Source organism: Lactuca sativa, chromosome 2 (assembly GCF_002870075.4).
Source record: "Lactuca sativa cultivar Salinas chromosome 2, Lsat_Salinas_v11, whole genome shotgun sequence".
In the NCBI taxonomy this organism is placed as follows: Eukaryota; Viridiplantae; Streptophyta; class Magnoliopsida; order Asterales; family Asteraceae; genus Lactuca; species Lactuca sativa.
In genome coordinates, this window is record NC_056624.2 from 44,098,464 (window position 1) to 44,125,905 (window position 27,442).

Below are 27,442 nucleotides of genomic sequence, written 5' to 3' on the forward strand. Positions count from 1 at the left end.
CATGTCACCATAGTGGTGTGGTGAACACGAAACCACCCAATTGTGCGTTAGCGTGGTAAGTCCACTATCCTGCACATTGTGTTGCTGTGTTGCTTCCTTTATAACCGTTATTCAACGAAAATTTTCAAATTTTCTCTATTAATAAATATTCACACTTTACATTTCAAACCACAAAATATATATCAAACACTTATATTCTTTATATTTATATTCAGAAATTTCTTAATCATCATCCACTTCGCCGGATACAGTGGTGTTACACGAATCGACGTTTATCGGGAACATTATAACAAAAACACTTCTTGTCGACAAGAAAATGAAATGTTATATCTCGTTCAAAAATTAGAAAACCTCCTTTATAGAGAAATCGTGAGGTCAGACACAACTACCTTGTGAATGATTACTTTGACAATGATGCCTATATTGAGAAATTCAGACGTCGCTTCGAGATGAAAAAAATATTTATTTCTATGAATGCTTTAAGATGTGAGAAATCGATTTTCATATTTTTAACAAAAGATTGATGTAAGAGGCGAGAAAGGTTTCTATACAATTCAAAAATGTACAACTATAATTTGTCAACTAGTATTCGACACAGAATCAGACTCATGGGATGAGTATTTTAGGATGGCAAAGCAAACTAAATAGGAATGTTTATACATGTTTACTAATGATGTGATTATCCCCTGTCAGTAAACGCTTGGTAGTATTGATCGTTTGCATTGGGGGTGGTCAATGTGTCCTAATGCATGTAGTGGTAAAATTATCCAGGATGATCAGAAAAAAGCAACAATAATTTTAGAAGAAGTGGCATCCTATGATCTTTGGATTTGTCACACATATTTTGGTGCAACGGGTTCCAACAACGACATAAATATTTTAGACGAATCACCGATATTCAACAATATTTACCTTGGAAAATCATATGATGTTCCGTTTAAATAAAATAAGACATCATATAAACACGAGTAGTACGTTACTGAAAGGATATATCTTGAGGTAGCTACATTTGTGAAATCATTTTCATGTCCAAACGATTAAAAACGAATAAAGATTAAGTCAGCCCAAAAATCAACTAGAAAAGATATCAAGCTAGCCTTTGGTGTTCTAAAGAGACGTTCTAAAGAGACATTGACAGAGACTCAGTTTCGAGCGAAAAGAATAATTAGCATGATGTATGCATGGATCATATTGCATAATATGATTATAGAAAACGAGGGAAAAACGAGTGGTCACTACAATGAAAATAAGAATTAACCAACATTTGAATGAGTGGATATTGGTACATCGAAGTACATGGCGAACAAAACGGAATTATACGACCGAGATAGACACCACAACCTTCGTGCTGATTTGTTGGAACATGTCTTCAATGCTCAAGTGAATGCCATTGTCGCTGATTTTGAGTACGAGTTTATCGACGATACAAATGACGAATCAAACATGTTTATAGATGATTCGGGCGAGAATTATGATGAAATCATAAGCAACAATGATTAGGCGCCATGAAATTCTACTATGTTTCAATTATGTTTTTTTTTCTTATTTATATTTTTTCTAGTATGAATTCTTTTAATTAATGAAGTATCTTGTTATTAATATATATATATTAAGATTGTGAAAAAAAAGAACATTAAACTGCCCATATAGTTGGCAGAATTGGTCCCTTAAGTTTGAACATCTGGCAGATGTGTTTGATTTGCAGGGGTTATTTTGTAAATTTTTCCCATTCTTGTCAACGTGGCTGAAGGTTGTTAGTTTCTTTTTTTTTTATGGAACGGACGTGTCAATCTAAGGATATTTCTCTTTCTTTCTCATCTTCTTTCTCCACCGTGTGGCTTTTATCTCTGTTCCAAATTCCATCAACACTTCGATCATCTTGGTCTTGTCGATGGTTCGCGCTGTGCTCAGCTCTCATTTGGAACATCAAGCTTTTTCCTCCGGCCCTGCGTATCTGCTTCACTTCATCTTAATCATTCCTCTTCTAGGTTTATTGGTAGGTATACTGATGATCCTCCAATTTCATTTCAATAACCCTTTAATCTTTTTCTATTTGGATTTCAATTTCATCAGCTTCTTCGAAGTATTGGTTAATTAATCTGTGTTTTCTGAGATGTCGTTCATTGAATAGTGTATAAAGCTATTGTTGAAGGTGATTATGATTTTAGTTGTATATGTAATCGATTTGAAAATACGTGAAGCAATGATAATTTCTCAATTCGTCTTCTGTATTTGAATTACTTATTCTAATAGTTGTAGTTGAATGATTCGTTGTTTTTTTGTTAATTTTTCTTCTTGTAGTGTAAGACCTAGAAATTATCCCGTTTCGTTTGTCGTCAACGAAGCCACTTTAAGGTAATTTCTTTATTCTCTTTCATTTTATTTGTGTTGTTTCACGCTTCTTCGTCGACTCTGATATGATAATAGTAGAGATTTTTACGGGTGCTGCCTCGAAGCCCTAAATCCGTATTCTCTCCCTTATCTCCACAAAATCAACTTGGTATAGCTGTATGTAACTTTATTTAGGGATTTTATTCCATAAATAATGTGGAATTAGTCTACAGTTGAAGCAAGGATGACATCTAGGTTTGCTGAATCAAAGGGAATTGCCATGGAATTTAGGGTATTATAGATTTTCTCTGGAGACCATCGTCGGTTCCTGTATTTTATCCCTTTTACTGTCATGTGTAGATATATATGATGCATAATCAGAAACCAAGTGTTTTTCTGCATCTTTACCAGCTTGCTATGATCTTAATTTTTATCTGGACATGTTATTACTGAAATGATGCTTCTATCATTTATTTTTCTACTGATGTTACCTCCCATTACGTATAACTAGCATCATAATGCAAAGATGAGGATGATGAAAGGATATTTCCCACTTTATTGCCCCTACTACGGGAGTCCATTCCAAGTGCAACAGAAGATATTGAATCTGAAATCGACAATCAAATGACAAAAAAAGGTCCTACCTTTTGTTTTTGCTTTTATATTGATCGTTATACAACTCAATTTTCTTTTTTCTTTTTTTTTTTAATAATTTTGTCTTTTTGAAATCAATGATAAGTAAACAGCATCCAAGGATGAGTGCATATATGATTTGTATGCTGTGAAAGATGATGAAGATACATCAGCCCCATTTCCAGTATAAGGATTCATCATTTTTCTCTATGGTTCCATGAATTACCTTTTTACCCTTGCCTCATATGGAACATGTTGTTGGATTTTCGTGTAGCTTCCAAGTCAAATTTTAATGGGATTTAGCATATGGTTTGATGGTTTTTTGATATTAGATTTTTTGGTAGAATTGTATCTATCATGTGGAAGTAGCCGATGAGAAACAAGCATCAGATCTATTTCTCAACCATATCAATTCATATATATCTTGAGAAAATGATCATTAAAATCATAAGAATTTTTGTGGTTTAATCATATAATCTCATCAAGTATACTCAACTCTATTCTTAATAAAAGTAAAATAGAAGCTGGGAAGATGGAGGTAGAAGAAAAAGAGTTTGAGTTGACAAAAGTAGTTTTTATAATTCCATTACTAAATGTTTCTTTTATTTTTGGTTTTTCCTCTAATTTATGCTTACAAACAGTAACAACTTTTGAGCCAAGCGAAACAATTTTTATTTTAGTTGGCTGTTTTATCTTGGTCTCCGTTGCTATGTGTTTTTCTCTTGCTCCATTTCTTTTCTGTCCAATGGATTTTTTCCAGTTTCTCATTGTTCTTTACCGACATTGAGGGTTTGTAATTTGTATTTTTGGATCAGGTAATTTTCAATTTCAAATTTATGATTGATTTCAAGTATTCAATCAAGAATTTGGTTATGGGTTCCTGAGAGTCTTTGTATTCAAGGTGTTTTTATAACATCTTCATCTTCATATACAAATCAGATATACGTTTTCATTTAAATTGAGATGAAATTTGTATGCAGTCATAACAGTTCCATTTGAGTTCGTTCAACCTGGAGTTGTTTTCCGTGAAAGCAAACTACTTGGTAGAAATTTACAATTTTGAATTTAATGTATGCTATATAGGTCTTTCAACATGTTGGTATGCGATCTTTACCCTGCTTAGCAATTATAGCCTTGCAAATTGGTGAACCTCTATGAGAAAAAAATGGAAAATATACAGCTGAAAATGAAATTAAGCAAGTGTTGGATCACACGACAGAATGAATTTTGTTTTCAACATTTTCTCCTTCTGGTAAGTCTGTACCATTATAGGTTTTTTTTTTTTTTTTTTTTTTTTTTTTTTTTTTTTTTTTTTTTAATTTGAATCATCATAATGATGAAAGAGACTATGGGGGAGACGGATGATATCATGGAAGCTGTGAAGATGGAAGCAGTTGATTTGCTAAGAGTTAATTTTTGATGTTAATGGTGAATTTTACAGAATAGCTTTGTTATTTTTTAACTTAAAAGGAAGGTGAATTATTTCTACAGTTTGATAACGAATCTAAATTTGGATTATAGGAAATGATTCCAATTGAGGAAGTTTATGAAAATTTGAGATGTTCTAAAGACGGGTAATCATCAGAGGATGCTGAAAAGAGATTAGAAATTTTTGGGTACAACTAACTTGAAGAGAAGAAGGTTGATTATTTCTTTTTTTTTTTTTTTGTTTTTTTTCAGGGTTTTAAGCTTTATAAAATGTAAATGTCAGTTAAGATGATTTTGGATTGATTGAAAATTATAATTTTCAGCAGAGCAAGTTCTTGGAAGTTTTTAGTGTTCATGTGGAATCCTCTGTCATGGGTTATGAAAGTTGCAGCAATTATCGTTCTCCACTGCTTCATCTTCAGGTAAGCTTTCGCAATTGGCAGCATACATGTTTTTATTATATATATATTTTGAGGATTAATGGAACTGATACATGTTAATCCCTATAGCCACCACCACAACGGTTGCTGCAACAACAACTTTTAAGGCCTGTGTGACTATTACTCAATATGTTACATTAAAAATTAGGTCTTTTCAAATTAGACCCCTAATAAGAAAATAAATAGAAAGTGAAACATTGTTATAGAAAGAAATGGAGGTAATATGCTCTATCTAATAAACATGTACATAATTTGAAATGCTTATGTGATATTATTTCTTCTACTGTTTTTCCAATTAATACTGCAAACTGGTACACGAAGCTGTATATATCGTTTTTGGTATTTCTTTCTCCCACCTTTTTCCCCCATTTTAAAAATTTTTAAAAACAAAAAGTTTATTCGATATGTAAATTTCCGTTCAATACTTAATTTTTTTTTCATGGCCTCATGAATTACCTCTTTGCCCTCACTTTATATAGAAAACATTGTTGTATTTCGGAAGATTTGGTTAAATCATTTATTGAAATGATAGTATGAAATATCATTGTTCCCTATTTATATTTCCTAATTTTCATTTCTAAGGTATAAGGAATGTCATATTTAGCTATCTAATTATCATTTTTGTGTATTTGATCAATAAGCTTATAATAATTTATGAGTTTTGTTTTTGTAAAGATTTAGTAAATCAATATAAGTAAACTTATCTTATTGGAAAAAAAACTTAGACAACTCTATATTCTTTCTTTAAATTGATGTTGTGTTTTTTATGTTTATTTACAGAAATCAAGGGTATGCACAATTAATGAAATTAAGAAATAGCAATGTACATTCATTATTTTATAGCATACTAGAACATATTTGGTTATTATACGTTTGTAAATAGACGGGTTATAGAATGACACAGATCAAACCCCCCAATCCATGCGAAATCTTCTAACCCCCGCATAGCGGGGGTTCCTTTTCTAATTGTTATTATTATTATTATTATTATTATTATTATTATTATATAGTTAGAAAAACAAAACAAAAGTGTAATAGGTAAGGTATAATTACTTATTTGTTTTATATAGAGAGAGGAGAATGAAAGAAAAATGGTAACATGCAGATAAAAAATATTATAAAATGTGGTACCTCATTTATCGATGTTAAACTTAGGGCGTTAATTTGCGTACTCCCTGATTTGACAAAAATTAAACCCCTCCTGATTTGAGTTAAATAAACACATTTTGATTTGATTTTTTATTTTGATTTGATTTTATTTCTTTTGTTCCTTTTGTCTTTTTTTGTATTATTATTATTATTATTATTAGTTTTTAATTATTTGTGTTTTAGTATATATATATATATATATATATATATATATATATATATATATATATATATATATATATATATATATATATATATACACTAGCTGTTTACCCGCGTCAGGCGACGGATGTCAATAGTTTTTTCAGAAATTTGTTTATAGAGGGAGATTAGTTCTTTTGCACAAATAGTATGGTGTTTATATTATTGACGGTGTAAATGTCTTCAAAACATATATGACCACTAATAGGCGATAACAATAGGTAAATGCAATATGGCTCCTTTCACTCATTCTTCCATAGGTCATTGTCCATAGTATTCAATATGGTAGATCTTGAACTTTTTTCAATCAATACATCAATAAATATCATATACTTATCAAAATATATCAATAATATATATTTGATTGTTGTTCTTTATTTTTTTTTATTGAAAAATAGCCCTAATTTGCCCTTTGTGGTCTTTTATTTGAAACTAACAAATATCAAAATATCTCAATTGCTTTCAAATTTTTGTGTATCAGTTTGAATATTAATTTATCTATCAACGGTCAACGGTCAACGGTCAACTTTGACCGGACTCGGCGAGTGCACTAGAGCCACTCGACGAGTCTATACGTGTTCACTGACTCCCTAGGATCCTCTCTTGACACGTCGAGTACTTCCCTGACTCGACGAGTTCCACCTGGCATGAATCGCAGGGCCACCACGACTCAACTCGCCGAGTCTCAAGAACAACTCGGCGAGTTCCAGCTTGACTCAATCCACCCGTCAACTCTCTCTGACTCTCCCCGACTCACTGAGTCAACCCCTTAACTCGGCAAGACCACTCATTGAGTGGTTATGTACAATCTTCATGCTACTCGCCGAGTCTGTTCTTCGGACTCGGCGAGTCTATGCCATGCATAAACTCAAACTCACTCCTGAGGTCAGATCCGTTCCAATAACTCATAGATCCAGTCCTTCCAAGCACATACATCATGTAAAGTTACAGTCTTGGTGCTCATGCAAAGGTCCAAAGGCCTTATTTGATGATATGGTCTCTAGAATGCTATTCTAAGCTCATGGCCTCCATTAACACTCATAAATCTTGAGGGAAAAGAGTCTCTGGACCTCTTTGGGTCCAGATCTAAAGCACCAACAAAAGAAGAGGCCAATTACTCCATGGATCATTCCACAAAGAAACCCTAACTCTAAGATTTACACCAAGGACTGAGAAAGGAACGAATGGTTACCTCAAATGAAGTCTCTGAGCTTAGGAATCACTGGATTGGCAGCTTCTTTGGTCTCCTCTTGCCTTGATCCTCTTCTATATGCAAAACACCCACAAATAGTCAAGGATCTTCCTCTTCTCTCTCACAAAACGCTCAAAGACTCTTTAGGGTTCTCTCTGGGGTTGGTGGCCGCAAATAACGGCCATAAGCCCCTTTAAATAGGTCTCATACCCTGGAACTTAGGGTTTCATTAAACAGCGTGGACTCGCTGAGTCCACCTTTTGGACTCCCCGAGTCCGGACGCGAACCCGTGCCCAAACCGCGATCATACTCGGCGAGTTTGAGCTCCAACTCGCCGAGTCTCCTCACAAATCACCAAAAATTATAAGAATAAATAATACCTGGGAATCCGGGCTGTTACAATTCTCACCCACTAGAACTAGACTTCGCCCTCGAAGTCTCGCTCTGCAAATAACTCCGGATGCTGCTCATGCATCTCACGCTCCGGCTCCCAAGTCACCTCGGACCCCTTCCGATGCTGCCACTGAACCAAAACCAAGGGTACCTCCTTGTTCCTTAGAACCTTGATATTGCAATCTCTGATTGCCACTGGTCTCTCAGCATAATTCAGGCTCGCATCCACCTGAATATCCTCTAATGGAACCACTGCCGACTCATCGGCTATACACTTCCGCAGTTGCGACACATGGAAAGTGTCGTGGATCTGCCCCAACACTGCTGGCAAATCCAAACGATAGGCTACCCGGCCTACCCTCGTGATCACTCGGAATGGACCAATATATCGGGGCCCCAACTTTCCCCTCTTCCTGAACCGAATCACTCCTTTCTAGGGAGAGACCTTCAGGAGTACAAGGTTGCCGACCTGAAACTCAAGCTCGGACCGACGTCTGTCTGCATAACTCTTCTGACGACTCTGAGCGGTCAACAACCTCTGTCTGACCTGCTGGATCTGCTCCGTCGTCTGAAGCACGATCTCTGTACTGCCCATCACACGTTGACCAACCTCTCCCCAATAAATGGGGGTTCGACACCTCCTCCCATACAACAGCTCAAAGGGCGGCATACAAATGCTCGAATGATGGCTGTTGTTGTAGGAAAACTCTGCCAAGGGTAAGTACGTATCCCAACTTCCCCTGAAATCCAACACACATGCCCTGAGCATGTCCTCGAGCGTCTGAATCGTCCGCTCACTCTGCCCGTTCGTCTAGGGGTGATATGCGGTACTAAAATGCAGCCTAGTACCCAATTCCTCATGAAACTTCTTCCAGAATCTGGAAGTGAAACGTACATCCCAGTCTAAGATAATCGAGATCGGCACCCCATGCCGAGATACCACTTCCGTCACGTACATCTCTGCTAACTTCTCTGCGGAAGAACTCTCGCTGATAGCAAGAAAGTGAGCGCTCTTCGTCAACCTGTCCACAATCACCCAAATTGCATCAACTCCCCTGGCAGTCCTTGGCAATTTGGTGATAAAATCCATGGTGATCTGTTCCCACTTCCATTCGGGAACCTCCAACGGCTGCAAATTACCATGCGGTCTCTGGTACTCGGCCTTAACCCTACGGCAGGTCAAGCACCTCTCAACAAACCACGCAACATCCCTCTTCATACAGGGACACCAATACTCCTTCCTCAGGTCCAAATACATCTTAGTGGCCCCAGGATGGATCGAAAATTTCGACCGATGAGCCTCTTCCATCAAAATGGTACGCGTTCCTCCCACAAACGGCACCCAGATACGCCCCTGGAATGTCATAAGCCCCCGACCATCGGTAACGAACTCTGAAATCAATCCAAATGAAGAACTTGAAGAAACGTAATACGAAACAAAGCACGTCTGGTGGTGAAAGGATACTGTCAGGAGGAAGGAATCGACTATGAGGAAACTTTTGCTCCTGTAGCTAGGCTGGATTCTGTTAGAATATTTCTTGCCTATGCTGCACACAAAAACTTTGAGGGCTACCAAATGGATGTCAAGTGCGCATTTCTAAATGAAGAACTTGAAGAAACAGTGTACGTGGAGCAACCTCCTGGATTCGTAAATGAAAGGTACCCCAATCATTGTTACATTTTGGACAAAGCCGTATATGGACTGAAACAAGCTCCGAGAGCCTGGTATGAATAGCTAACCAAGTTTTTAAAGATGTCCAAATTCAAACAAGGTTCGGTTGACCCAACCTTCTTTCGTAAGAAGGAAGGTAACCACCTTATGATTGTTCAAATTTAAGTCGATGATATCATCTTCGGCTCGACGAATCCTGGCTTAACAGCTGAATTCAGAAAGCTGATGGAGACTAAATTTGAAATGAGCTCAATGGGTCCAATTAACTTTTTCCTTGGTTTAAACATTAGACAGGGACCCGAAGGCATCTTTATTAATCAGGAAGCTTACACGAAGACTCTCCTTGCAAAATTTGGCATGATGGGAGATTCAATGGTTATCACATTTATTCTAATCATGAGCTACCTAACTCTCTTCTCACATGAGATAAGAGTTTTCTGCTTGGTCCTATTTTTCACAGCAGAGGTACTTTGATTTCTTACACCATCTACGTTACATTTCTCCATCACACTCGTTTCACAAACGTAACCCTTGAGACTCTCAGAAATTACCACCGAGGTTTATGGTTACACAATTACTGTGTTCATGATCTTAGTTTCGTGCCACTACGAGCTAAGTGAAACCCACAATTCAATACCCAATACAAATTGAAGGTGAACAATTAATTTGCTCTAGTTTTCACTATTGAATTGACGGACGTATCTTCATGAAATCTCAAAATTTTCTTTTGTGTGATTCCTATGAAATTGTTACAACCAATAACATTTCTTCCCTTGGGATCCAGTTTTAATTTTTTTTGAGATTTTATATTCCTAGCCAATTTAAATTATTCCGAACCTACTTGTTCAACAGACTACACCGGTCTCACAAGTACTTCGTTCACTTTCTATCTTATATCAAGATTAGGAATGTTGAATCGAAGCAAAAGCCACCCTACTAAGCCTAATTAAAAGAAGCCTTTCAATACTTCTTAATAAGTGTTTGATCGTTATTCAAAGGGAAACCACATAAACACTTTAAGGTCTCTCTTAACTTTGAAGAAAGAGATTCGTGCCCGGGATCATTAATTTCGTGCCTTTATTGACATCACATTTTTCCCTAAAAGTATTGCTTTATTTTTTTTCTTTTACACCCTTAGCACGAAAATCTTTGCTTTTCCAAAATCCAGGTTCTATTAATTACAGGCATTTTCATTGGATTAATGGTTGATTAAAGGCTGTGGTTGATTTTAATCCACGTGGGAGTATTCTTCAAAAGATGTCGTTACAATTTAAAGGGATAAGGTGACGACTTGCTGACTCAGGCGGGAGTCTAATCGATTTGATTTCAAACGGCGCAAAAAGGGAAAGCATGCGAATCGGAACCGTCTCATCTCCAAATGGCGCAGAGGGGCGCATGTGAATTTGAACCGGTTCATATCCAAACGGCACATGATGGGAGGCGTGTTCTTAGGGGTCTGTCATTCTATCTCACGCGTGATCATCGGCAACCCCAACTGTCACGCATCAGTCAACTCCGAAAAACCCTTTGATTTTCAATCGAAGATTTGGGAAGATCTTTCTCTCTCCTAAAACCCCAGTATAAAAGGCAACATAATCCTTTATTTACCTCTTTACCATAATTAAAATTCCCAGAGAGCAAAAATTCCTTCATACTTCCCTGTTCATCATCTTCTCCACTGTCTTCAAGCAATGACAGATTCATCTTCTGTTCACACAACATCCCACATACTGCCCATTCGCCCACAACAAAGCCTCATCATTGATTTAACCCCTCATGCTTACGATGCCTTCATGTTCCCCATTATCGAGTGCTTGAAGTTTTCTCCGATCGCTCCTGCACTTACAAGAGCTGAATCTGTTCCGATGGAGTTCTTGTCGCAAATCTTTGCGACTGCTCATTATGACAAGGTCGTTGACAGAATCTTCTTTGATGTTTTTCAGCACAAGGCATCAATTTCAAAGCAAAGGTTTTGCTCGCTGTTAGGGTTTGAACCTGATTCTACGAGGGTTAACCCTGAAACGATTCCAATGGGGCACTTGTTCAACATGTTTTATAACATGGGTTATACGGAGGTGCTTACTACAGTCACGAAGTTCAAGAAGTCGTGCCTACCTCCACAGTGGAACGGGATGTTCACTATTCTATTCAAAGGGTTATCTGAAAGAAGTGCTGGATCTGATGGTGCCAGTCGGTTATTTCTGTTAATAATGTGTGGTATCTACAATGGCATAAACGTAGATTATGAGTCTGTTCTATGGCAACAACTTATCCAGAGTCTCTCCTCTACCTCCAGACATTCAGAGATTTCATACGCTAGGTTCTGGACTCTGATCACGAAATGGGTGATGGACAAGTACCACGTCCCCATTGTCGCTGGTGCTCTAATGTCTTCGATTGGTACATTCCATACCACGAAGATCATTGTCTCGGACGTTTCCAAGTTTCCGTTCAACGGTTCCATTCCGGAAACTATGTATGGCGATGTTCCTGCTGATAGTCGAATTATCAGGACATACAAAGAATTCAAGCGTTCTGGTCCGAGGGATCTCACTCCGGAGATGTTGAAGTCCATTCATGACGCCGACAAGCCTGCTCCAAGAGGCAAGAAGGCTGATAAGGGGAAACAGGTGGCAAAAGGAGCTAAAGGCCCATCTCCAAAGAAGAGGAAACCAACCAAGGCTGCTCAGTCTCCGCAGCAAAAGCGACGAAAAACTCAGCCGAAGCGAAAGTTGATCATCGCTTCCTCCTCAAGCGAGTCTGAGGGTGAGAGTTCGGATTCTGACGACTCTCCACGAGGCAACACTCCACCCAGATCTCCTACCCCAGAAGTTCATGCCTCTACATCTCCAATTCTCTCTCCACCTAAAACCATTCCTTTTTCTATTCCCCCCATAACTTCCACTACTTCAATACCACCCACTTCAATCCCAATACCACAACCAATATTCACCGACACAACCACAACATCCACTGCAGATGTTAGAGCCAACGTATCTGATACGGGGGTTCATACTGATGCACCCGAAACCACTCCAGCACCCGAAACAACCCAACCCGAACCTACCCATACTACTGCACCACCAGCTTCATCACCACCACCTTCTCCTGATCATGCTTCAGAGGGAGAAGAACCACTCCTTGGCGGAGAGGATATGATGTTTGACTCGGTCTACTATAGTCCGTTTCAAGTGCAGAGTGATGACGACGACGACGCTCTAGTAACCAAGCGACATCTCAAGGAGCTCCATGACAAGATTGACTTGCTCATCGCCTCCTCTTCCACCTCTCAGTCATCCCTTTCTGAAGATGCAGTTCAGAAGATTGTTGATGCTTTCTCCAAGGTTCAGCAAGATTCCATTGCTTCTGCAACCTCCGCCATCGACGCCTTAACAAAAGCCTGTCAGGCTGCGACCGAAAAAGTCGATAAACTATTTTCTGATGCCTCTGCCCTGTTAAAGTCTTTACAGGAGAGTGCAAATGTTGCTAAGACTACGTTGGAACCAATTGTTCAACTGTTGACAACGTCTGTCTCCACTGAGTTGAAGTCCTTCGCTTCATTTCATCAAACGCTTTCAGACGACAACTCAGCATTTCGCGCAACCATTGACGAGCGTCTCTCGAAGCTACAAGAAGATTTGGCTTCCGAGAACTCTCTCGTGGATGTTCTATCCAGGAAGACCACCGCTCTGAAGGTCAAGAGTGTTCAACTCTCCAACTCTCAACAGGAGGTTGACTCTCTTCGGTCCGAAAGGGAGGTGATAAAGTCGTGTGTTTCGGATGTCCACTCTGCCATCTCCAACATCCTCGAAGCACATGATCTCATTCTAAACTACTCCGTGAGGCGTACCCTTGCAGAGAAGCTCGCTCCCGCCCTTTCCCTGCTAAGCAAAATCGAAGGGCTACTTGATTTCGTGTCCATTTCGAAACAAGGGGGAGAGAAGGAGTCAATGTCTCAACCACCTCCTTCCTCAAAGGCAACTCACACCACCGAACCTCCTCCAGTAGGCCAAGCCTCCGGTTCTGGTGTGAAAGATAAAGGCAAGAAGATTGCTGAGGAGGACGAAGATGAAGACCAAGAGACTATCGCTAATTTGTTAAAGCGAAAAAGTCGAAATGATGATGCTGATATCAGTGCTCGTGTGGCTAGAGAAGCTGAAGAAGCAGAAAGAAAACAGAAGGAAGCCCACAACCTTCTTGAGAGTAGGAAAACTCTTTTTCCTGCCTGGACTCTCGAGAGGATGATAAAAGAAGCCATTGACACTCCGAGTATCTTGTGGCTGGAACCTATAATCTCACTTGATTGTTCCAACACTGTCGACTCTTAATTCGACATGCCTCTGACCCGAAAGGCGTTCATCTTTCACGCCTTTGCCAACGTTTCAGAGTTCCCTCATCCTCATCCACAGGTTGATCGGGACTTGATCAATTTTTAGCTGAAGGCTGCTCAACCTCAATATCAGACTTGGAGCGCTCAGAAAATTGTAAACGTTCGGGTCTTGAAGGCGTACAGTGAAGGGAACTTCATCAACATTTGGTTCAAGATACTTCGGGGATCTGCCAAAACCGAACATGCCATTTCTCTTGCAGATCTTCCGAACCTTAATCCCCATGATTGGATAATCTTGCACAATATCCTTCTAACCAATGAAGCTGAATACGGTCCAATTATTGACCATTTCAAGAGGATGCTCATGTGCTACATCATGGAAGTTGTGCTGATGTATCAGGAGATAGCGAGCGTATTTAAGAAGAAACCAACAATATCTCCTGTTGGCTCAGCCAGTGATCTCAACCAAATGCAGATGGGGAAAATTGACTTGAGAAGGAATTCGGTCATGTTCACCAGGAACGAATGACAGAAATGTCTTTTTGCCTTGGCTGACAAACATCTATACACTACTACTTGCTTAGAGCATGTTTTGGGGATCATCCACAGATGCAAGCAAAACACAGCGGATGATGTCAAGTACTTCGATGACATGATACATTGGTACGTTTGGTTCAGACAGACGATTCTTGCGCTAATCTCTCGTCTGTTTGATACCACGAAGAAAGTTCCCGCTGCTAGCCCAAGCAAGAAGAAGAAGTAGTCTCGCTCCAATTTGACGCAAAGTGGGAGATTGTTGGGTCGTGTTTTGTATGTTGCGTCTATTGGGCTCGTTAGTTAGTCCGTTTTTGTATCTCCGGTATGGGCCTGTCCATCCGTGAGTATAGTAGGGTTTATTATAAATATAGGTGCTTGCATGCATCTTAGAGATACGATAGTAACGATAGAACAGATTGATCAGAGCATTATTCAGAAGTTTATTATCGTTCTTGTAACCCTAAATCCTCTACATCGGAAGTTCTTAGTCGAGCTCTGCTGAGGATTATTTGATCTAATCATTCGACATATTTTGATCCATTCTTGTCGTATTAATTGCTTTGTGTTCATCGTAATACCTGTTACAAAGATCTAATCGATCTTCAAGTTTGTTTTATAACTTATCAAGAAGTGATGAAAGGCATCTTTTAATGAGGCTTAGAGGGGTGGCTTTCGCTTCAGTTCAGAATTTCAGATCTTGACATAAGATAGAAACCGAATGAAGTACTTGTGAGACCAATGAGGGCTGTTGAACAAGTAGGTTTGGACGGTACTTTAGTGACTTGTTGGAAATGCTTGGTGTGCAATCTCAAGAAAATTTAAAACTGGATTCTAAGGGAAGAAATGTTATGGTATGTAACAATTTCATAAGAATCACACAAAAAGAAAAATAAAGATTTCATGGTACAACCACTTGGGTGGATTCGTTAATTCATGAGTGAAAGTTAGAGCAAATTTAATTGTTCACCATTAATGCATAGTGGGTATTGAATTGTGGGTTTCCCTTAGCACGTTGTGACACGAAGTTAAGATCACAAACACAGAGATTGTGTAACCATAAACCTCAGTGGTAATTTCTGAGAGTCTCAAGGGTTATATGTGTGAAGCGAATATGATAGAGAAAAATGTTTGAGGTGGTGTAAGGAAACCAAAGTACCTCTGCTATTAAAATAGTGACCAAGCAGAAAACTCTTAACTCATATGAGAAAATAGTAAGGTAGCTCATGATTAGAATAAATATGGCAGCCTAATTGGGAAGACAAGGTTCGTATATACCCAATCAATAAGGCTCTATTCAAAATCAGTTGAGGCTTTGGACAACATGCAGTAGCATGCTTCTAAGGACACTTAGCAAGTATAAAGTGTGTGAATGATACCTGCCCCATCGATATACCAGAAACTGTTAACATAAACAGAAGTAGAGACAAAAGAAAGAAAATATTTTTGAAATTTTCGATATTTTTGAAAAGAGAAAAACAAAACAAACCAATTTTTTTTTGAACCGAACCAGAAATGGACCGAACGCTCGGTTCATTTCGGTTCCTTAAAAAATATATTTTTGGAATTTTGAATTTTAGAAAACAATTGTACAAAAGTATACAACCAAAGACATCACCTTTTGAGATAAGCGAAAACAAGTGTAGTGGGACCGAACCCGAAATAGACCGAGAGTTTGGTTCATTTTGGTTCTCGTGTGAACCGAGCCCGAAATAGACCGAACGTTCGGTTCATTTCGCTTCCAACTTTTAGTTTTGAGAAGGTGTTTTTGGTACTGACTCCAATTCCATCATACCTAAGCCTTGTAGGATTTTATTAAAACTTGCTTCAGGAAGGGCTTTGGTGAAGATGTTGGCCAACTGATAATTGGTTTGAACAAAGTGAATTTCTACGTTTCCATCTTCCACATGATCCTTAATAAAGTGATACCTCAGTGCTATATGCTTGGTCTTGGAATGTTGCACTGGGTTATGACAAATCCTAATTGCACTTTCTGAGTCGCAATATGGTGGGATCATTTTCATATTGAGTCCATAATCCCGAAGTTGGCTTTGGATCCAAATCACTTGAGATGTGCAAGAGGCAGCTGCAATGTACTCTGCTTCGGCTGTAGACAGAGAAACACATGTTTGTTTCTTAGATTTCCAGCTCACTAACTTCCCGTCGAGGAATTGACATCCTCCTGTAGTGATTTTTCGTTCTAGACCACATCCTCCTAGGTCTGCATCTGAGTAGGCTTGAACGAAGAAACCTGAGTTTGAGGGATACCAGAGACCGAGAGAGGTGGGTCGCTTCAAATACCAGAATATATTCTTACTGCCAACATGTGTGGTTCACGAGGAGTTGCTTGAAACCTGGCACAATAGCACACTGAAAACATTATATCGGGCCTGCTAGCTGTGAGGTACATCAGGGAACCAATCATTTGGTGATAAAGTGTTATGTCGACAGCCGGTTTTTCCAAAGATGGTGTGAGCTTGGTGCCGAACGCCATAGGGACTTTGACATTGGAGTCTCCCGTCATGCCAAATTTAGCAAGGAGAGTCTTTGTATATGCTTCCTGGTTGATAAAGATGCCATCGGGTCCCTGTCTAATATTTAAACCAAGGAAAAAGTTAATCGGACCCATTGAGCTCATTTCAAATTTAGTCTCCATCAACTTTATGAATTCATCTGTTAGGCTAGGATTTGTTGAGCCAAAGATGATATCATCGACATAGATTTGAACGATCTTAAGGTGGTTACCTTCCTTTTTACGAAAGAAGGTTGGGTCAACCGAACCTTGTTTGAATTTAGACATCTTTAAAAACTTAGTTAATGTTTCATACCATGCCCTAGGTGCTTGTTTCAGACCATAAACAACCTTATCTAAGATGTAGCAGTGATCTGGATGCTTTTCATTTACAAAACAAGGAGGTTGCTCCACGCACACAGTTTCTTCAAGTTCGCCATTCAGAAACGCACACTTCACATCCATCTGGTAAACCTCAAAAAAAATTTGTGCAGCATAGGCAAGAAATATTTGAACGGATTCCAGCCTTGCTACCGGAGCGAATGTCTCTTCATAATCGATTCCTTCTTCCTGGCAATATCCTTTCACCACTAGCCAAGCCTTAATCCGGATTACATTTCCCTCCTTGTCCATTTTGTTTCTGAACACCCATTTGAGACCGACAACTGAGGCATCTTTTGGTGTTGGAATGAGTCTCCAGACCGTATTTCTTTCAAACTCATTAAGTTCGTCTTGCATTTCCTGAACCCAATCAGAATGATCGAGAGCAATATTGACGGTCTTCGGCTCTATTTTGGAGATGAAAGAATTATACATGCAGAATTCTACTTTGGAGAATAAAGCAATTTGCTTCGCCTTCAGTTGTGATCGAGTTAGAACCTTTTATAATGCATCACCCACTATTTGAGATACAAGATGATCTCTGGTCCATTTGGTGAGAGCAGGATAATTTGGATCATAGGATGGATCCAATTCAGCATTTACCATTTCATCCAACTCTGATTGAATATCATCATCATAGAGCATATTCGAGTTCTCCCCCTCGACAGATGATGAACCATTTGGATGTGAACCAAAAAATCTTTCTTCGACTGGGCTTTCGGGTTGATCTGGACTTTCGGTTGCTACAGGACTTTCGGGTGCAACTTGGCTTTCGGGTGCTTCAGAACTTTCGAGTACAACTTGGCTTTCGGGTGCTACAGGACTTTCGGGTCCATCAAAGATTGGATTCTCCCCCTGGATATGTGAGTCCTGTTGATTTGAAGAAAATTGATTCTCCCTCTCGACCGAAGTACCGCTCTGGGGAGGTTCGTTTCGAACTGGTTCTTCTTCTCCCATTTGGTTGGTTGTATCTTCAACAATCTTTTTAAGGTGATCAATCTTGTTGTCTGCTTTCGTGGCTTCAGAATGAGTGGCTTTCTCAGGTTCATCAAATAAATCCATGAACTGGTCAAAGAAATTGGCGATTGAGGCTGTGAATTGACCTGTTTGAGAGAAAATATCTCCAATTGCTTCTTCGGTAGACTTCAACTTCTTGATGTATTATTATCGAAAGTAACATAATAGGTTTCTTCAATTCTTTTAGAACGCTTATTCAAAACCCTATATGCCTTTGAAGTAAGAGAATATCCCATAAAGATACCTTCATCAGCTTTGACATCAAACTTGTTGCGATGTTCTTTGGAATTGAAGATGAAGCACCTTGAACTGAACACGTGAAAGAACCTGACATTCGGCTTCCTATTGTTAATAATCTCATAAGGGGTGAGAGAGAAGCTCTTGTTGAGATAAGATCTATTTTGAGTGAAACAAGCTGCAACAATGGCATCCGGCCAGAAATATAGAGGAAGTGAGGCAAAACTCAGCATGGTTCTAGCCGCCTCACATAGGGATCGGTTTCGCCTTTCGACAATTCCGTTTTGTTGAGGTGTATAGGGGGCTGAGAAATTGTGACGGGTGCCTTTTTCTGCTAAGAAATCTTTGAATTCTTTGTTCTTGAATTCCAGTCCATTGTCGCTCCTAATGTTTCAAACGACTTTTCTCAGTTGCACTTCGACTTGCTTGATAAAGATCTTCAGCTTGGGAGTCGCCTCAGATTTGTGATTTAGAAAGAATACCCAAGTAAATCGTGAGAAGTCATCAACAATAACAAGGATGTACTTGTTACCGCCAATGCTCTCGATTGATGATGGACCACATAAGTCGATGTGAAGCAACTCAAGTGGTTCAACAAATTTGGTGTTTATGATTGTTGGGTGACTTTGGCGACTTTGTTTCCCCATTTCACATGTAGCACATTAGTGTTCTCGATCGAACTTAAGCAGTGGAAGTCCCCGAACATGACCACCGGTGACTAGCTTGTTGATGTCTTTGAAGTTGAGATGTGAGAGCCTTCGGTGCCACAACCAACTTTCGTCTGAATGGGCTTTGGACAAAAGACATATGGTTGGATTCCCTTTGATTGGTCTGAGATTCAGAGAGAACATTTCACCTTTTCGTTCAGACTTGAGAATAACTTTGTTGGATTTCTTCTCTATTATCTCTAAACCTTCATCATCGAACGAGACTTTGAGACTTGTACCTCCCACCAATTGAAATGCACTGATGAGGTTATGCTGCAATCCCTCTACATTAAGGTGCGAAGGGAATGTAAAAACAACAATAGTTCCACATTAAGGTCCTTATATGGAATGTCAGAAAGATCGGTAAAGTCGAGAAGCATAGAGAGGCCTTTTAGAGCACAAGAGGCAGATTTTATTGGCTTGGTGCTTTTCAAAGAAAAAAGGAAAAAGCAGCCCGCTGAATTAGGACCTTGGATTATTCTGATTGGATCTCTAACCGTGTCCGTACCGAAAAAGGATGGGAAGGACTTTTTCCGGTGTAGATTTTATCAACTCGGTAAGGCGAAGAACAACCAAAAATTCCCGATAAAATGAAATATTTCGATTGATTAATTAAATCGCTGATTGTAAAGTCTCCATTGGTTATCATCCCATAACCCTTTATCGTTCCATAAGAGTTGTTACCAGACTTGACATTGCCACCGTTTTGAAGTGATCGAAACTCCCTTAGCTCTTCCTTCCTTCCTGTCATGTGACCTCAGCTGCCACTGTCTATGTACCATTCTTCGTCAAACTGCTCGTCACTTATAACCTGCAAAAATTAAGCAGATTTAGGAACCCAAAGTTTCTTGGGTCCTCGTGAGCCTTTTACAGAAACAGGAATAGTAAGAGAAACATCAACAAGATATGTTCGTTTTATTAAGGTTGTTTCATCTTTCCTCTTAATAGTAAACACTTTGATTTTATTGGAGTTTGATGCAGTTATTTCGGATTCAGGTTTGGGAGTTTGGACTTTAGCTTGCTTTCGGTCTTCATCTGCTGAGGAAATCTTCCTTTTTCCTTTTAAATCCTTCGTCGATTGTGAGCTTGGTGTAGGACGAGAATTAGGCTTAGAAGAAGAATGAGAACGAGAAGAATTAGAGGAATAGAAGTTAGAATGAGAATCTTTCCTGACTTGAGGTTCGAAATGACCCTTTCGGTTGGGACCATTTGATGGACCGAACCTGGACCTTCGGTTGCTGTTTGTTGATGGACCGAAACTGGATTTTCGGTTGTTATGAGTTGCTGGACTGAAACTGGGTCTTCTGCTGTAAAAGCTTGATGGGCTGAACTCTGGTCTTTGTCTGTTGTTGTTTGGTGGACCGAAACCAGCCTTTCGGTTGTTGTTACTTTCGGGACCGAACCTATCCTTCCGATTTTGTTCTTCCTGTGGCCCGAAAGTCTTCTTCTAGTTCTTTTGATCCAATGGACTGAAGCTCCTTTTACTCTTATTTTCTTCTCCTTTTGGCTTGGAGTTTCTATCAAAGTGAGTATAGTGAGGATTTTGGGAGCGCCAAAATTACTTTTGCTCTGAGAGATTTTTCTTGTATCTCAGATTTCTCTGTTGCTTTTGATTTTTCACTTGTTTCGGTTGTCTGTGAATATTTGCCTTCTGTTTCGGCTTCTGAGCAACAGGTTCACTTTTCATGGAAGAGGTTTCGCTTGTTGAGGAGACATATTCCTCTGGAACCTCTTTTGTGCCACTGGAACTGGGCACGTCAAAGTTGGTAGGTTTATTTAGTGGTTCTGCCACATATGTACCTTTGGCCTTCCAAGATGTGCGCTCCGACAAACCAACCGTTTCATCTGCGTTGTCTATCGGTGCAGACATGAAAAACTCATCACTACCATCTGCATTATCTTCGTTCACCAATGCAGTGAGTTCGGCTCTCTAATGTTCGGTTACTCCTGTGACCTTATAAACCTGATTGGGAGTGGTTCTAACTTTTTGGTATACAACGGCCTTTTCATTAAGGATTGGGGACTTATTTTTGGACAGACGAGCGAATTCCACAGAATTTTCAGAAATCAAGTTTTTGTGGTTTTCAGGTTCGCTCCTAATTAACTCTGAACAGTCAACCTCATCCTTTACAGAGATTTCACTCATGTCATCGTCCTCATTAAGTTCAGATGCATTTTCAACATGAATTTTATTTTCTGAACATAATTTGGTACTCAATGAGTCAAATTTTTGTATAGTTTCGGGTCTGAGTTTCAACTTATCATTTTCATCCAAAAGATTTTTAAGCATGTCCTTATGGTCTTTGGACTTTATAAAAGATTCAATTTTTTCAAGACCATACATATAAGTGGGATTTACATCATCTGAAGATACAACACTTTCACAGTTGTATGCTTCGGCATCGATTGCATCCTCCTTTAACTCAAGGAAGGGAAAAATCATGCGATGTATCTTCTGGCCTATTTCACAGTCTAAATGCAGCTGAGTATTGTTAGTATAAAGTCTTTTTGCAATTAAACAAAAATCATTCCTCTGTTTTAACAATTTAAGATTGTCTCTCTGCAAATAGATATTTCATCCCTAGATTTAACCAGCTCCAACTCCTTCTGCTTGTAACACCATAAATTTCAAAACAATTTTTCGCATTTTATAAAACACAAATCATTTAGCATTCATAAAACATTAATGTTTGAAACTCAATCCATGCTATATAAAATTCCCATGATCTGATAACATAAAAATCCCGTGTGTGTGTACTGATCAAGCCAGTACCTTCCCCCGGTCATCACTAGTACTTGAAACAAATGACACCAACACTGTAAGCACAAAGCTTAGTGAGTTCCCCAAAATACCACGCATAACACATATTAGCCACTCACGGCTATAACTCTGTGGGTCCGTGGACCCTACTCTGTGAACCCTCTGGTTCTAACTCTGTGAACCTTCCGGTTCCAACTCTATAACATGCACAACATAAATCACATAGAAAATGAAGTACAACACATAACATACATATAGCATACAAATACTCTGTCACATAACTCTGATTACCTACTCAAGGTAAAGTATAGTGAGAAGACTCACCTCGCGTATCTCGATAACTCGCAAATTCCGGAAATCACTCGCGCTCGATCCCCCGAGCTAAGGTTGACTTCCCCTATCAAGTCAACACTGGTCAACTCTGGTCAACGGTCAACGGTCAACTTTGACCGGACTCGGCGAGTGCACTAGAGCGACTTGGCGAGTCTATACGTGTTCACTGACTCCCTAGGATCCTCTCTTGACACGTCGAGTACTTCCCTGACTCGACGAGTTCCACCTGGCATAAATCGCGGGGCCACCACGAATCAACTCGCCGAGTCTCAAGAACAACTCGGCGAGTTCCAGCTTGACTCAGTCCACCCGTCAACCCTCTCTGACTCTCCCTGACTCACTGAGTCAACCCCTTAACTCGGCAAGACCACTCGCTGAGTGGTTATGGACAATCTTCATGCTACTCGCCGAGTCTGTTCTTCGGACTTGGCGAGTCTATGACATGCATGAACTCAAACTCACTCCGGAGGTCAGATCCGTTCCAATAACTCATAGATCCAGTCCTTCCAAGCACATACATCACGTAAAGTTACAATCTTGGTGCTCATGCAAAGGTCCAAAGGCCTTATTTGATGATATGGTCTCTAGAATGCTATTCTAAGCTCATGGCCGCCATTAACACTCATAAAGCTTGAGGGAAAAGAGTCTCTGGACCTCTTTGGGTCCAGATCTAAAGCACCAACACAAGAAGAGGCCAATTACTCCATGGATCATTCCACAAAGAAACCCTAACTCTAAGATTTACACCAAGGACTGAAAAAGGAACGAACGGTTACCTCAAATGAAGTCTCTGAGATCAGGAATCACTGGATTAGCACCTTCTTTGGTCTCCTCTTGCCTTGATGCTCTTCTATAAGCAAAAACACCCATAAATAGTCAAGGATCTTCCTCTTCTCTCCAACAAAACGCTCAAAGACTCTTTAGGGTTCTCTCTGGGGTTGGTGGCCGCAAATGACGACCATAAGCCCCTTTAAATAGGTCTCATACCTTGGAAATTAGGGCTTCATTAAACAACATGGACTCGCCGAGTCCACCTTTTGGACTCGCCGAGTCCGGACGCGAACCCTTGCCCAAACCGCGATCATACTCGGCGAGTTTGAGCTCCAACTCGCCGAGTCTCCTCACAAATCACCAAAAATTATAAGAATAAATAATACCTGGGAATCCGGGCTGTTACAATTCTCCCCCACTAGAACTAGACTTCGCCCTCGAAGTCTCGCTCTGCAAATAACTCTGGATGCTGCTCACGCATCTCATGCTCCGGCTCCCAAGTCATCTTGGACCCCTTCCGATGCTGCCACTGAACCAAAACCAAGGGTACCTCCTTGTTCCTCAGAACCTTTATTTTCCGATCTCTGATTGCCACTGGTCTCTCAGCATAATTCAGGCTTACATCCACTTGAATATCCTCTAATGGATCCACTGCCGACTCATCGGCTATACACTTCCGCAGTTGCGACACATGGAAAGTGTCGTGAATCTACCCCAACTCTGCTGGCAAATCCAAACGATAGGCTACCCGGCCTACCTTCGCGATCACTCGGAATGGACCAATATATCGGGGTCCCAACTTGCCCCTCTTCCTGAATCGAATCACTCCTTTCCAAGGAGAGACCTTCAAGAGTACAAGGTTGCCGACCAGAAACTCAAGCTCGGACCGGCGTCTGTCTGCATAACTCTTCTGACGACTCTGAGCGATCAACAACCTCTGTCTGACCTGCTGGATCTGCTCTGTCATCTGAAGCACGATCTCTGTACTGCCCATCACACGCTGTCCAACCTCTCCCCAACAAATGGGGGTCCGACACCTCCTCCCATACAACAGCTCAAAGCGCGGCATACTAATGCTCGAATGATGGCTGTTGTTGTAGGAAAACTCCGCCAAGGGAAAGTACGTATCCCAACTCCCCCCAAAATCCAGCACACATGCCCGGAGCATGTCCTCGAACATCTGAATCGTCCGCTCACTCTGCCCGTCCGTCTGGGGGTGATATGCGGTACTAAAATGCAGTCTAGTACCCAACTCCTCATGAAACGTCTTCCAGAATCTGGAAGTGAAACGTACATCCCGGTCTGAGACAATCGATATCGGTACCCCATGCCGAGATGCCACTTCCCTCACATGCATCTCTGCTAACTTCTCTGCGGAAGAACTCTCGTTGATAGCAAGAAAGTGAGCGCTCTTCGTCAACCTGTCCACAATCACCCAAATTGCATCAACTCCCCTGGCAGTCCTTTGCAATTTGGTGATAAAATCCATGGTGATCTGTTCCCACTTCCATTCGGGAACCTCCAACGGCAGCAACTTACCATGCGGTCTCTGGTGCTCGGCTTTAACCCTACTGCAAGTTAAGCACCTCTCAACAAATCATGCAACATCCCTCTTCATATAGGGCCACCAATACTCCCTCCTCAGGTCCAAATACATCCTAGTGGCCCTAGGATGGATCAAAAATTTCGACCGATGAGCTTCTTCCATCAAAATGGTATGTGTTCCTCCCACAAACGGCACCCAGATACACCCCTGGAAAGTCAGAAGCCCCCTACCATCGGTAACGAACTCTGAAATCAATCCAACCACTCGCTCTTTCTTCTGCATCTCAGGTTACACAGACTCGGCCTGTGCCCCACGAATGGCATCCAACACTGGAGCTATCACGGTCAATCTCACACATTCATCCCGCAGCGGGGTGCTCTCCGCCCTGCGGCTCAGTGCATCGGCTACAACATTAGCCTTGCCTGGGTGGTACAGGATCGCACAATCATAATCCTTGACCACATCCAACCACTTTCTCTGTCACATATTTAGGTTGGGCTGATCCATCAAATACTTCAAACTCTTATGGTCCGTGTATATCATACACCGAACCCCATACATGTAGTGATGCCAAATCTTGAGGGCGAACAACACTGCCCCTAATTCTAGATCATGGGTGGGATATCTCGTATCATGAGGCTTCAGCTGCCTCGATGCATATGCTATCACATGCCCTCTCTGCATCAGCACCGCCCCCAACCCAAAAATCGATGCATCACAGTATACCACAAAGTCCTCCATCCCTTCCAGGAGGGCTATCACCGGGGCTTCGCATAACCTTTGGCGAAGCGTCTCAAAGGAGGCCTGCTGCTCGGGGCCCCATGAAAAAGCGATACTCTTCCGGGTCAACCTGGTGAGTGGCACTGCGATTTTAGAGAAATACTTGATAAATCTCTGATAATAACCCACCAACCCTAAGAAACTCCAGATCTCGGAAGGTGACCTCGGCACCTCCCAACTCATCACCGCCTCAACTTTGGCCGGGTCGACCAATATCCCTTTCTGGTTAACGAGATGACCCAGGAGCTGGACCTCTCGCAACTAGATATCACACTTGAAGAATTTGGCATAAAGCCTCTCCGATCTCAGAACTCCGAGGATCTCCCTCAAATGCTCCTCATGCTGCTCTCTAGATCTCGAATATACCAAAATGTCATCGATGAATACAATCACCGACCGATCCAGCATCGGCCTGCACACTCGGTTCATGAGATCCATGAACACTACAGGGGCATTGGTGAGCCCGAAAGGCATCACCACAAACTCTTAATGCCCATAACGCGTCCTGAACGTTGTCTTCTGGACGTCCTCATCTCAAACCCTCACCTGATGATATCCAGACCTCAAATCAATCTTGGAGAACCAAGATGCTCCCTGTAACTGATCGAACAAATCGTCGATCCTCGGCAACGGGTAACGGTTTTTGACTGTCAGCTTGTTCAACTCCCGGTAATCAATGCACATCCGGTGTGAACCATCCTTCTTTTTGACAAACAGGATAGGCGCTCCCAACGGCGAGCTGCTCGGCCGAATAAACCCCTTCCCCAGCAGCTCCTGAAGCTGCGAGGATAACTCTTTCATCTCTGGAGGTGCAAGGCGATAAGGCACCTTAGCGATAGGCGCGACCCCCAGAACCAAATCGATACTGAACTACACTTGCCTCACAGGAGGCACACCCGACAACTCCTCAGGAAATACATCCGGGAACTCACGCACTATCGGAACCTCCTCAACTGTCCTCGGTCTCTCGGAATCCACCCGCGTATCCATCACATACACCACAAAACCCTTACAGCCCTGCTGTAGACACTGCCTCGCCCTAGCGGCCGAACAAAACGTTGATCCAGAACGTGTACCCTCGCCGTACACCGTAAGAACTCCCCCACTAGGGTCTTGTCTGGTCACCAGCTATCGCTCGCAGTCGATAACCACACCGAATCTGCTCAACCAGTCCATGCCCACAATGACACAAACATCACCCATCGCAATGGGAACCAAATCAATCAGGAACTCAACACCGAAAATCTCGAATACACACCCTCGGAGAACCTCCGTGGCATATAACACCCTCTCGTCAGCTATGGAAACTCTCAGAGGCCGACTCAATGCCTCACGACCAACACTGATATGCTAACTAAAAGCCAAAGATACAAAAGACCGACTCGCACTCGAGTCAAATAACACCAAGGCAGGTACAAAATTCACAAGAAAAGTACCTACGCATAACATAATATAAGCATAATATCTCAACATTAAGATAAATAAACGAAAGAATACATACCAGCCACGATATCGGGCGCTGCGCAGACCTCTTCCGCGGTCAACTGAAAAGCTCTCCCTCGTGCCCTCGGCGCCTCGGCCTTCACTGGCCGACTCTCGGTAGCTCTGATGGCGGCAGGGGCAGATCCCTGAGGTGCTCCCTGAGATGATCCTCGCAATTGCGGACACTCTGCCTTCCGGTGTCCGGTCTGGTTGCAGTGGAAACACACCGCAAATCCCTTGGGGCAGTCCTTGGCCATATGCCCCTCCTTGCCACACTTGTAGAAAGATCCCGCTCTACAGACTCCATCATGAACCTTGCCGCACTTCCCACAAGTGCGGCTCTTCTGGCTCCCTGATTTGGGATCAGCGAGCTTGGCCGGCTTGGCTGTTGGCTGAGACTGCGTCGGTCGCCGATCCTTCCCCTGAGACTCCGCCTCCTCCCTGGCCTGAGTCTCTAGCTCAATCTCCCTCTTCCGGGCATTTGCCTGAAGCTCGGAAAATGTCCGGTACGAGGAGTTCGCCACGAACTCCCGAATGTCTCGCCTCAAGATACTCAAATATTGGCTCATACGTGCCTGCTCAGTGGACACGTGCTTAGGGCAGAACATCTCC

General features: G+C 41.3%; 1 long non-coding RNA gene across 11 annotated transcripts in view; it reads left to right on the forward strand.

Annotated features, from left to right (window-relative positions):
* The first annotated feature begins 1,553 nt into the window (after nucleotides 1–1,553).
* Nucleotides 1,554–27,442, forward strand: part of LOC111882183 (uncharacterized) — a 28,943-nt gene continuing 3,054 nt past the window's right edge. Inside the window, exons 1-8 of one of the 11 annotated variants that reach the window (XR_006187896.2) lie at nucleotides 1,564–1,996; nucleotides 2,302–2,355; nucleotides 2,843–2,968; nucleotides 4,048–4,216; nucleotides 4,308–4,392; nucleotides 4,486–4,605; nucleotides 4,716–4,814; nucleotides 5,613–5,837. This is a non-coding gene — a long non-coding RNA (uncharacterized LOC111882183). Of the gene's footprint in view, nucleotides 1,997–2,301; nucleotides 2,356–2,842; nucleotides 2,969–3,077; nucleotides 4,217–4,307; nucleotides 4,393–4,485; nucleotides 4,606–4,715; nucleotides 5,116–5,612; nucleotides 5,838–27,442 lie in introns of those variants that run through there. The other 10 variants (XR_006187897.2, XR_006187893.2, XR_002847077.3 and 7 more) reach the window with 10 other exon arrangements.